Source organism: Hippocampus guttulatus, chromosome 2 (genome assembly GCF_054856545.1).
Source record: "Hippocampus guttulatus isolate MCC_2025c chromosome 2, RoL_Hgut_1.0, whole genome shotgun sequence".
Lineage (NCBI taxonomy): Eukaryota > Metazoa > Chordata > Actinopteri > Syngnathiformes > Syngnathidae > Hippocampus > Hippocampus guttulatus.
This window is the reverse complement of record NC_141262.1, coordinates 2,120,395-2,133,342: the sequence shown is the minus strand read 5'-3', so window position 1 is coordinate 2,133,342 and position 12,948 is coordinate 2,120,395. Positions and strand designations below refer to the sequence as shown.

The 12,948-nt window shown below is 42.6% G+C and overlaps 1 protein-coding gene across 4 annotated transcripts in view; it reads right to left on the bottom strand.

Moving 5' to 3' along the window:
- Positions 1–12,948, bottom strand: part of ldb2a (LIM domain binding 2a) — an 83,583-nt gene that overhangs the window by 47,572 nt on the left and 23,063 nt on the right. The gene's annotated exons all lie outside the window — the stretch shown is intronic.

Genomic DNA, 12,948 nt, shown 5'->3' with positions numbered 1-12,948 from the left:
ATTTTATCATTGAAACTATTGTTTGAGTTGCATAGCTTCAACAAACTGCTGTACTGTATTCATCATTACAGAATCCTCAAAGAGAAGATTTAATTGAGCCTGTTCGTGATCTAAACTAAATTACCTGACCAGGCGCTGAAAATTAGCATTTTGCAACAAACACTTAACATATATTCTCTCTGGTTTTGTTGAATCAGAAAGCATGCACGTTAGGCACGGCCTCTATATGAGAGCTGTGTAAAGAAATGTGTAAAGCAGGGGGGCTGCTGTTTCGCCACTCACCCATTTCCTGGTGATACTTTGAGCATACACTGTAAGAACTCATACAACTTGTGATATGACCAAAATTAGCCAAGTGCGTTCACACTATGACGTGTCGCTTGACACTCTCCTTGGCTTCAGATGGCCGAGAAAAGTGGCAGCAGTGATGAGCAAAGAGGAATAAGGAGGAGGGCGATGGCTTTGGTAGGCATGTAATTGATCCTTTTGCCGCTTTCTCTCCTTTCACGCACTAATTCACTCGGGAGATTTGTGTCGGTGACAAGCCTCCTTCCTCGCCGTGGAGCTCACTTGTTTAATTGGCCGGAAAAGACGCCACCGAGAGGCCGAGCTGGACGCGGCGGAAACAAGCCACGTTATACGGCCGTGCAAGTCACTTTAAATTAGGTCTGTGTGTGTGTGTGCGTGTGTGTGTGTGTGAGTGTCAGACAAGGCACAACTAAGTCGCTCTAAATTTGAAAGAAAGAAGGTTAGAAACTTGTCAAAATAAACATCTGTCAAAAAGGAAGGAATGAAACCTGCAGGAACCCAAATTTTTTCACATTTGGATTTAAGTGTAAAAAAAATTGCGGGGAATACAGACATGAGGTTCACCGACATATTTAAGTCACAAGCGGCTCATTCTGTCGTTTATGAGGGTACCTGCTTACATTGTCTGCTGTCACGGGTCAGGCGTGGATCTTTTTCTGCACAATGATGTCTACATGAGAGATGTGAGTGGGCCATATTAAAATGACCGGAGCTGCTTTGATTGGCGGTGAAAGGAGTTGATTGTGTTCACACCCACAACTGAATAAACCGTGCTTTAAAAAAAAAAAATAAAAAATACACAGCTTTGCGAGTGTCTGTGAAATTATCAATGTCTAACATGCCTTGGTGCATATTTTAGATGTGCGTTGTGTCGGTTTATTAGGTTTTTATCGTAGCATATTTTATCGATTGTTTTCATTTCCTATTTTGTGTTTCTATTTTGATTGTTATGTATTTTGTTTTATTTTTGTCAATTTATGACAGTTAACATTTTTATTGAATATTATTGAATTCAGGCTTAATTTTACGGTACTTTATTTTACAATATTACCAATCTATTTATTGCATTTTATTTTGTTATCTATTGCATGTCCATTGTGTTTCATTTGCATTTTACTCTATTGTTTTATTTTCTTATGTTAGATCGATTCTAGCACGTCCCTGACCCTCCTGTTTACGATAATGGATGGATGTTTAGTTTAACTTTTCATTGCAATTATTTTCCTTTTCATAATTTATTGTTCAATTTTATTTCTTTGTTACTGTACTTTTTTCCATTTTTTTGGTAGTTATATTATTTTCACTGTAATTTTATTTGGATTTCATTGTAATTTATTTTTCAATTTTATTTTAATCATAAATTATTTCTTCAGTACTTTGTGATGTTTTTTATTTTTATTGTTCGAATGTATTATATTTTATTATTCTCTTTCTTTTAAGTGTATTTTTCTTTTTTAATGTCATTATGTAGGTTTTCATTTTATTGTATTTTATGGTATTTATTCTGGATAGATTTTGTAATTTACTGAATTTCTTGTTCTGTTCATCTGTTTTTATTTTACATTGTTTCATTTGCCACGGTGCTAAATGATTATTATCAATCATAGTAGTGACATAAATCCTGCTCGGGAAGCAGTCGCAGATCACAATGACAACATTTTGACACAAGAGGGTGAAATGGCAGAAACTCATTAACATCCCATCAATTGTTAATGGGTCCTCGACTATGGTCATTTTTATGTGTGCCGTAAATGTGACAAGTGAATGTACAACGCAACAGTTGTTCATAAGATGAACACTGATTTACGCGAGGATGCGTCTCCACGAGGGAGAAGAGTTGCAGGAAGGACGACTAGCAAGCTGGCGTTGGGCTCATCTATTGTTTGAGAGGCCGCCTTTGTGTTTGTGTCGTTTCTGCAGCGGTAGTGAGAAACGGGAAGCCTGAAGAACAGCCCATCCTCGTGGACTGCTGGGGCCCTCCGATAGCCGCTGCCCGGCTTCCTGTTGGCACCGTTCCCGCCCTCCACCACCAGATCACAACACCGGCCACACTATTAGGTTCACTTGCACACATTCGAGTGACATCCAATAGTTGAGTTAACAGTATGCAAGTATGAATAAGTATGCATACATGTAGAACGCTAATTATCAGCTTAATACGGAGTGGCACGCGACATGACGTCACCCTTGAATTCCTCTGAGAGACTGTTTACCTGCCCGAGTTGCTGTTGTGGTTTGCAACAGAGTTCAAAGGAATCCGTCAGTTTCGTCAGTTAACATTCAAACGTCCGTCTTTGAGCTGACATAATTGGATCTTTTTTGGGGTCTTGTAGTTGTTTTATTTTTCAACATGCAAAAAGCCTTCGTTACAACGAACCATGGGAAGCTAACTGCAGCCGCGACCTTGATTATGAATAAAATGTACAGAGCAGCCTTCCTCTACATTGCCAACCAACATTACTGGTCGACTCATACATTGGTGTACCTCCGGAGGCACGGCGCGCATGGTCTGAAAACATGTCTGGTAAATGGAAGCAAATCTTTCTCTGAAGGCTGAAATTATCTCTGCCAGACGACGCTCACCCGAGACTACAAATTGGCAAAGTCAACGATTTTGACAATCATCCGTAATGGCAACAAAATAATGGCAGAGTTCGAGGCCAACAGATTGAAAGATGATCGTAAATGGCTTCGGGGCGCGGCACATCCTGAACTGGAGAAGGCACTTTTCATTTGCTGACTGAATGCTTTCTTCATACTACCTCCACATATTTGTAATTTATTGGAAATATTTACAACGAACGAATGTATTTGTTTGCATTAGTAATTGATGATTTTTTGACTAATTCATGTTGGGGTGTCTTGAAAAGCTGAAACAATAACCGTATTTTCACATCCCTAAGACGCGCATAAAAGTCTGAAGTGTATGCGCCAAATATGTATGTGCCGAGTTCCAAAATCTGTGAATGCTGTTGACTTGGATGACGGGCCCGCTTGGCAGACTAATGTGCCAACACGTTGCTTCTAAAGAGGAAAGGTGGACGTAAGGGCATGCAGACGTTAAAGTGGGAAGGGTGGGCATGACAGGGGACGATAAAGGCACGCCCCCGGTTGGTGCCGGTATGTGCATTGTGCAAAACAACATCCCGAAAATGGCACTTCCAAAGAGACGCGCTTACGAAACACAGTTTAAACTTCAAGCTATCAGTTACACGGATGACCTTGAGCAGGCGCGAGAGAATTCAAGATCAACTCATCCATGGTGCTTGGTGCTTGGTACTTGGTTTATGAAACGGCACCATCTATCCATCCGGGCAAGGATGACCGTGAGCAGAAACATCCGGCGGGTTACAAGGAAAAGCTGTCCATCGTCCACTCCTACTGCAGTAAAAAGAGTAATGTTCCGCTTTGCATTAAATAAAGACGCTTTCTAGGAGATTTTAATCCTTTATTTTGCCACTTTGCTACAGTGAAACTCCTCTCGAACGAAGCATACATGGGTGAAAATACCCCCTAAGGTGAAAAAATCTTCATGCATTAACACCATTCCCATTCTCCTGCCCCCCATACGACGAAAAAAAACCCTGTTGCGTTATACGAAATCATTTTCTCTGCTCCTGCCTCGTGAAGACATTCACTACAACGAAGTATAATCCAACAGCGACCTATACTGCTTCGTTCGGAAACGGCAACAGCAACCACCACACTGGTTTACATAGTGAACGATGCTTATTTTGGTCACAGCTGCGAGTTTCCTGAAAGCAACATACTCATAGCTGCTCTGCCATTGGCTTACCGAGCATCATCCTGGCCTCCAATTGGCCAAGAGGGACCTCACTGTCTATGTGTGTAGATACTGAAGCTAGATCCGTAGCATCCGATTAGCTGCTCAGAGTAAATTGCTTATGGCTCAACGGATAAAAGAACGTTTCCTGGAATGCTTTACTTGTTATCATGCTGGAGCGCTAATGAGAGAGAAGGCGAGTTCCATCGCACTATGGCCATCGATGACTACGGAGTCATTGCATGACATCAGCTGAGCAACGCTGTCTTCGGTGGCGATCGAGGGGAGGTCGAATTAGAGACAGTGAGATGGTGGAAAGAAAAGCCACGGGTCCAGGAAGTATTTGTTATTGTTAGATTCAGACGCAGCATGAACGTTGCATTGCTAAAATGGATACAAAACGGACCTTTGGATGTCAAGCAGCTAAGACAAGAAGAGCTCTGACGCTGGAAGAGAGGGTAAAATTGATCAAAATAAAAGACGGAGGAAGCAAAATAAAATACATTATCCAAGAAATTGATGTAAGTGAAAGTGAATGCTGATCGTAAATTTCGCAATTTCTTTCCCTTTTTTTCTTTCTACACTGACTATATGAAGTGTCAAATAAGTGTGTGCTCATACTTGCACTATTGGAATAAAAATAGAGTACACATATGTTTGTGTGCGTGTACACATACGTTTGTGTGTGTGTGTGTGTGTGTGTTTACATCTGAGATCAAATTTGCTACAGTGAAACCCCCCCTGTTGCTGCAAACATGATTTCGTTGTAGAGGAGTTTCACTGTACCTTCACTTGGCTTCCATTACTGACTGTTCTCTCAACCAATCCCGACGTTCCTACATACCTGCTTGGGCTATGGCAAGTCATGAGGGACAAGCATAAATTGCATTTTGAATTACAACAAAAAGATTAACGACACACACAGCCAGACTACCCACATCAACATGGACGAGGAGCCGCTCACTTTCGACATCCCAATGAACCACACTGTAGAGAAGAAAGGGACCAGCACGTTAGCGGTACACACAACAGGGCGCGTGAAGTCGTCTTTTACTGTTTTGCTTGGTTGCCATGGTAATGGACAGAAACGGCCAAAGTGAAGTTGCGAGCCACAATTTGTGAATGGATTGTGAACGCTTGGGCTAGCATGTCTGCTTGCACTGTTGTTTGAGTTTACACAAGAAGCGTCATCATTTCTGAGGAGGCGCACGGCAACGAGACAGACTGTGACAATGACGCGAGGAAACCTGCCGATTGTGAACTTGCCATTTATTTCAGAAACATACGATCAGAACTTTGATGGATTTGAGGATGAAGATTGATCAAAAAATAACATGAGTACATTGTTAAATATTTCAATAAAGTACAACCCAACTCAGTTTTGCTCCCACTGCCTTTTTAAAAACTTACCCTTGCGTGCATGCATGCTCCCATATTGTTTAAGCTAGCGTACGTTTTATCATGCTTGCGCCCAATAATACCATGCGTCTTGCGTATGTGTTCAATGCAGAAATTGCACACGTAACTGCCACTGCGCCTTTTAATTGGGTGTTCTGCATGGTCATGAAAATACAGAAATGTCCCAAATGAAATTCTGCTGATGGGCTCTCATTCGGTTAAAATAAATATGGTGTGCTCACGCCCACTTGAATCACACAGGCCGTATGAAAACATCATCAAAGTATACCTGCATTCATTTGTGCTTTTATTATTGATTGGCAGCACTCCAGAAAAAAATACTTCGTTTTTCGACAACCATTCTTCAAGTTGAGTGGATGATGTGGTCCATGACAAAGCAAAATACTATTGATTTTCAATCACATGCAACTACGATGGCTGATGCAGTTGAGGTCAAAGGTTAAATCTGTACATGTCAACTTAACTCAGTGGCAGCTTTGAGGTAAGCATTGATTACAAAGAAAGAACGGAATTGATTTTAAAGTGGAATTTTTATTCTTGTGACTTTACAACCTTTCGAGAATTTTAATTTGTCTCAGACAACATCGAAGCAATCATCTTTCCCTTTTACAGTTGGTCAATGTTTATGGGGAATATTATTTTTCATTCTTTTTTTTGTAAAATGTGGTTGCGATGCATATTTTGAAATGATTTTAAAAACTCTGTTTGAATTAAAAAAATGTCTTTGTTTTTAAATGTTTTTTCATTAGGTTTGTAAAAAAAATCATCATTAAAACTACATATATTTTTGATATTTCTAAATTCAATTAGAAACAACCATTCGCGCTCACACTCACACCTAGGGACAATTTAGAGCATTTAATCAGCCTGCCATGCATGTTCTTTTGGAATGTGGGAGTGTGAGCGTGCGTGGTTGTTCGTCTCTGTGTGCCCGGCGATTGGCTGGCAACCGGTTCAGGGTGTCCCCCGCCTACTGCCTGAAGACACCTGGGATAGGCTCCAGCACCCCTCGCGACCCTTGTGAGGATAAGCGGATCGTAAAATTGATGGAGGGATGGATTGATATATACATATACATATATATATATATATATATATATATATATATATATATATATTTTTTTTTTTTTTTTAAATCCTCGTCTCACCCCTCGGGTGGTGTCCGTCCCTCATTCAGCTCGGGTCCTCTACCAGAGGCCAGGAAGCTTGAGGGTTCTGCGCAGTATCCTTGCTGTTCCCAGCACTGCACATTTCTGGACTGAGATGTCCGATGTTGTTCCCGGGATCTGTTGCAACCACTCATCTAGTTTGGGGGTCACTGCCCCGAGTGCTCCGACCACCACAGGCACGACTGTCACCTTTACCTTCCAGGCTCTCTCCAGCTCCTCTCTGAGCCCTTGGTATTTCTCCAGTTTCTCGTGTTCCTTCTTTCTGATGTTTCCATCACTTGGGACCGCTACATCCACTACAACGGCTTTCCTCTGCCCTTTATCTATGATCACGATATCTGGTTGGTTCGCCATTACCATCTTGTCAGTCTGGATCTGGAAGTCCCACAGGATCTTCGCTCTGTCATTCTCCACCACCTTCGGAGGTGTTTCCCATTTTGACCTTGGGGTTTCCAGTCCATACTCCGCACAGATGTTTCGGTAGACTATGCCAGCCACCTGGTTATGGCGTTCCATGTAGGCTTTCCCTGCCAGCATCTTACACCCTGCAGTTATGTGTTGGATCGTCTCAGGTGCCTCTTTGCACAACCTACACCTTGGGTCTTGTCTGGTGTGGTATATCTGGGCCTCAATGGCTCTGGTGCTCAGGGCCTGCTCCTGAGCAGCCAGGATGAGTGCCTCTGTGCTGTCCTTCAGGCCAGCCCTCTCTAGCCACTGATAGGACTTCTTGAGATCAGCCACTTCAGTTATGGTCCGGTGGTACATCCCATGTAGGGGCTTGTCCTCCCATGATGGTCCCTCTTCCAGCGCCTCATCCTCTGTTCCCCATTGTCTGAGACATTCTCTGAGTACGTCATCCGTTGGAGCCTTCTCCTTGATGTATTCATGGAGCTTGGATGTTTCATCCTGGACAGTGGCTCTCACACTCACTAGTCCCAGGCCTCCTTCCTTTCGGCTTGCGTACAGTCTCAGGGTGCTGGATTTGGGATGGAACCCCCCATGCATGGTTAGGAGCTTTCGGGTCTTAACGTCCGTGGTCTGAATCTCTTCCTTTGGCCACCTTATTATTCCTGCAGGGTATCTGATCACTGGCAGGGCATAGCTGTTGTTTATTGCCCGGGTCTTATTCTTGCAATTGAGCTTGCTTCTTAGGACTTGCCTCACTCGCTGGAGGCGATATATATATATATATATATATATCCATCCATTCATCCATTCATTTTCCGAACCGCTTGATCATCACTAGGGTCGCGGGGGGTGCTGGAGCCTATCCCAGCCATCTCCGGGCAGTAGGCGGGGGACACCCTGAATCAGTTGCCAGCCAATCGCAGGGCACACAGAGACGAACAACCATCCACGCGCACACTCACACCTAGGGACAATTTAGAGCGTCCAATCAGCCTGACATGCATGTTTTTGGAATGTGGGAGGAAACCGGAGCACCCGGAGAAAACCCACGCAGGCCCGGGGAGAACATGCAAACTCCACACAGGGAGGCCGGAGCTGGAATTGAACCCGGTACCTCTGCACTGTGAAGCCGACGTGCTAACCACTGGACTACCGGGCCGCCCATATATATATATATATATCCAGCAAGGATATATATATCCTTGCTGGATTGTTCTCCCCGGGCCTGCGTGGGTTTTCTCCGGGTGCTCCGGTTTCCTCCCACATTCCAAAAACATGCATGGCAGGCTGATTGGACGCTCTAAATTGTCCCTAGGTGTGAGTGTGGGCGTGAATGGTTGTTCGTCTCTGTGTGCCCTGCGATTGGCTGGCAACTGATTCAGGGTGTCCCCGCCTACTGCCCGAAGACGGCTGGGATAGGCTCCAGCACCCCCCGCGACCCTAGTGAGGATCAAGCGGTTCGGAAAATGGATGGATGGATATATATATATATATATATATATATACACACACACACACACACACACACACAGTATATATACATAAAGAGAGAGAGAGAGAGAGAGAGAGAGAGAGAGAGAGAGAGAGTTCTTGTAACCTTCAGATATGATAAGGAGCCATGTTTGTAATGTCTACAATGACCCCCTTGGGGGTAGACATGACGTTTCGCCGATAAATGGCCACTGTGGCTCGCCTTTCCCACATGTAAGGCCATTCCAGGTTTTTGTAATTTCGGGAAAAGGTTCACTCAAATCAGGCCACAAATGAAACCCGGTCAGTACTTTGGATCCCGCTGGCATGGAAGTATCCCAAACACAACGCAGTAACACCGAAAGGTATCCAAATTAATCTTTCAGTTAACCCCACCCCCTTTAGAATCTTCTGCCGCTGTGGTAGCGAGGGCAGGCTCAGCTGTCAATCATCAGGGAGGGAAAAGGGGGGGGGTTACATCCCCGCTCTGCAGCTGAGCCGGCACCACTACCACCGCCGCATCATCCCACCTGTCAATCATGCCGCGAACCTTCAGTCCACCCCGCACCACCGCCGCTACCTCCTCCTTCAAAAACACCCTCCACCCTTTTTCCACTTCTTCAGCACACACACACACTGCACCAGCCAATTCAATAAAAACAGCTTCCCATTCCGGCACGCTCGCTGCTGTCAGTCCTTTGATTCGCTAGAAAGGGAGTCGGAGGGCGGCCTTCACCCTCAAGCCCCAACACCACCTGCCCCGGCACCCCTTCCTTTCTCTCATACACACGATTCTACAAAACATCCTTTTTGATATTTTGTACGCTGCTGCTTAACAACACACGTGCCTGGGGTAAAATACAGTAAATATTCTCTAGTACGGACTCGTGTTTGCGCTGTCCAATTTGTCCTGATAACAGAAATTCCTCATTTGGGAAATGAGCATGGTACATGTCCTTTATGAACCTGCAAGTATGTTGACAAAATGCACTGTAACAACACAATCAATAAAATACAAAAATATATTGTCCAAAAACTGTTTATATAACAAAAACTGCAATACAGGTGTATCCAAAAAAAATAATCACAACAGTAAAATACATACAGTATTTTAATGTTTATTTTTTTCTGTCTTGGGAAAAAAATATGTATTTTGGATTGTTTTGTTGGATGCATTCTTTGGTTTATGACAATGTTTGCCTGCGTGTCATACAGTTTTCTTGCTAGTTGCAAGTAACTGTCCCGTTGATCACCGATGTCTGGTAATTCTTGTGCATACTGAAGGATTTTTGTTGCCATTTTCATTGCTTCCTTGCTGGATGGTGGCTTGTCATCAGGAGTTGAATCGATGCCTTGTTTTTTAAAGTTTCGTAGATCTGCGTCTTTCCGACTCCAAGTGTCTGCTGGATCTTTTTAACTTTGTGTCCAGCCTCGCTCAAACGGACGCATTTCACTCGCTCCGCTCCAGTTGTTACAGTTCTTCTATGTTTCGATGCGATGATCTACACGACGTAAGTGAATAAAGTTAAAATCTTTCGCAATTACAGTAAAACGCACGCCAATAAAAAGTCGCTTACACGTCTTCGTTTCGAATCTGATGAATGAAAACGGCGAAGCGAACACGTTTCTTTGGTCGTGTCGAGTGGGTGCTGCTTTTAAGCTAGTGCCGCGTTCTACAGGACGTAAGTGAATAAAGTTAAAATCATTCACAATTAAAGTAAAACGCACGGCAATAAAAACTCACTTGCACGTCGTCGTTTAGAATCTGATGATCGAAAAGCGCGAAGTGAAAACTTGTTTCAGCGTTGTCTTTTCCGTCGCATCGGGTGGGCGTTGCGTGTATTTAAGCTCCCGCGGCATTACACCTCCATCCGGGTTACGGGTAGTGGAATTTCCGCTTATGCAACTTCCGGTAACATGTAATATCGTAGTCAAAATGTTAATGCATAGGTTTTTATTCCGGGTGAAGGATATTCCTTTCCATAGAATTCCGGGGATGGGAATATTTACTGTATGTCAAAGATTACAACAATAAATATATGAATTCCTGGAAGAACATTTCACTGTTTCACAATAGGTTCTCTTGTATTTGTTTAACTTTATAACATAGAGCTCAATGGCATTTTGATCAGCTAATGCAGGGGTGTCAAACTCATTCTTGTCGCGGGCCACAATGTAGTGACCATTTCTCTTGTTATGACTGTGAAAACATATAATGAAGTCAAGAATAATGGTTAATTAAACGATTGTTTAAGTTAATGTAATGAAAGAAAATGCTGACAATATCTCGCTTATTTATTACATACAGGTATGAGACGTTGAAATTATTGTACAGATTTTAGCAATCATCGTAAATGTTTGATTTACTTTCGCGGGCCACATAAAATGGTGTGGGGTGCCAGATCCGGCCCCCGGGCCTTGAGATTGACACCTGTGGGCTAATGTTTTAGGATGGGGGAATATTTGAATGTCATTATTTTTGTCTTATGTTGTAATGCGCGGATATGTAAATAATAAAAATAATAAAAGACAGAGACAGAGTTTTGCTGATTATGTAAACTACCATCGACCGATTAATCTCACCTGCCCTCGTAAAAACATACTTCAATCAAATGTAACGTTTGCGAAACATGATTGGGGATCAGGCCCATTCTCTCCACCAAAGAGGGTAGTATAATACTTACACAAGACACAAAAAGTCTGTCGGATTGTTGTGAGCTCAGTAAGCTGTTTAATAGTCATTCTTTGCAGATGAGTGAGTACGGCTATATTTTCTGTCTACATCTGTTGCTGTACGGTTTGAGTTCAAATCTGCGTTACTTGTTTGAAGTACCGAAACATTAACATTTTTTGGTGACCATAATTTTATTTTTTAAACTTGAATTATTTTATCATTGTTACTTAGATGTTTGTCAAATAGAAAAATGAAACTAGTTTTATCACCACTCTATTTTTAAAATGATTTATATATTAAGACTTTAACTCTCGTGTTTAAAAAATATACCGCAGTAAGCGGTAAGTTTAGCAAAACTTCGATTTAAATGTAATTTTAAATAACAATAAAAATAAATAATTATTTTTGTAATGATGTCGATTATTGATAAATCGAAAAAGACATACAATAGATTTATTCGATTTCATTATTTTAATTTTAGGTTATTTCTTTTTTTTCTGGCTAAGATAAATTTATAAGTAATCGCCAAACATTTTTTCCATACCGTATGTAAAAGGTAATAAAAAGGCTACTCGGAAAGTAGTACTTTTAGTATTTATTGACCTCACATGGATTTTTTTCCAAATCAAATCATCTATGAGACAGTTACTTTTAAGGGCTATGTAGTTAAATGAGTTGGAAATTATATTTAAATTCTATCAGAATACAGTTAGGGTGTAATTACAGTTTAAACAATGTTTGGGGTGGGCTTCCCTTATTAGATTTTTTTTTTGCCATAGCAAGGGTTGACTGAATTACTAATAACAGTGAAGTTTCATTGACTCTTTAATAAGTGGTCATCTTCCTGTTGCAACAATTGCATCAAACACTTTCGTGCCGTTGTTCTCATTTGGGGGGAAACAGCCTTGCTCTTTGGTTGCATCATGACGCTTTCATCAGATGCCTCCAGCCAGACAAGGGCCGCGGTGGCAACTGGAGCGCTGGTATGTAATTATGTGTGTGTGTGTGTGTGTATTGAATATTCGGCGCGGTGCACAATAATTGTCTGATGGAGTGTTGTTTGGTGTAAACAACACACCCCTCTCACACTCCCACCAGGCCCTTTTTGACACTCAGGCAAGCATTAAAAATATTAGGGGGAACAAAGCAATATAGCATCATGGTTGTAAAAAGACTTTAATGTGTTCTCTTACGACGTGAGGGAGACTCTACGCGCACCCCCGAATTGTCTTTTAAAATCATGACGAGGTGGGCTACAACATGATTGGTTGAGCTGTTGATGTTGTTACTATCCATTCATTGTCTGATCCGCTTAGCCTCACAAGGGTCACGGGGCGTGCTGGAGCCTGTCCCAGCTGTCTTGGGGCAGTAGTCGGGGTGCACCCTGAACTGGTTGCCAGCCAGTTGCAGGGCACACATAGACGAACAACCATCCGTGCTCACATTCACACCCAGGGACCATTTAGAGAGTTCCTTTAACCTGCCATGCATGTTTCTGGAATGTGGGAGGAAACTGAAGTACCCGGAGAGGTTTCCTCCCACGTTGTAAAAACATGCATCGCAGGTCAATGAAACACTCAAAATTGTCCCTCGGTATGAGGGTGAGTGCAAATAGTTGTTTGTCTATGTGTGCCCTGCGATTGGCTGGCAACCGGTTCAGGGTGTCCCCCGCCTGCTGCCTGAAGACAGCTCCACCATGCCCGCGACACTTGTGA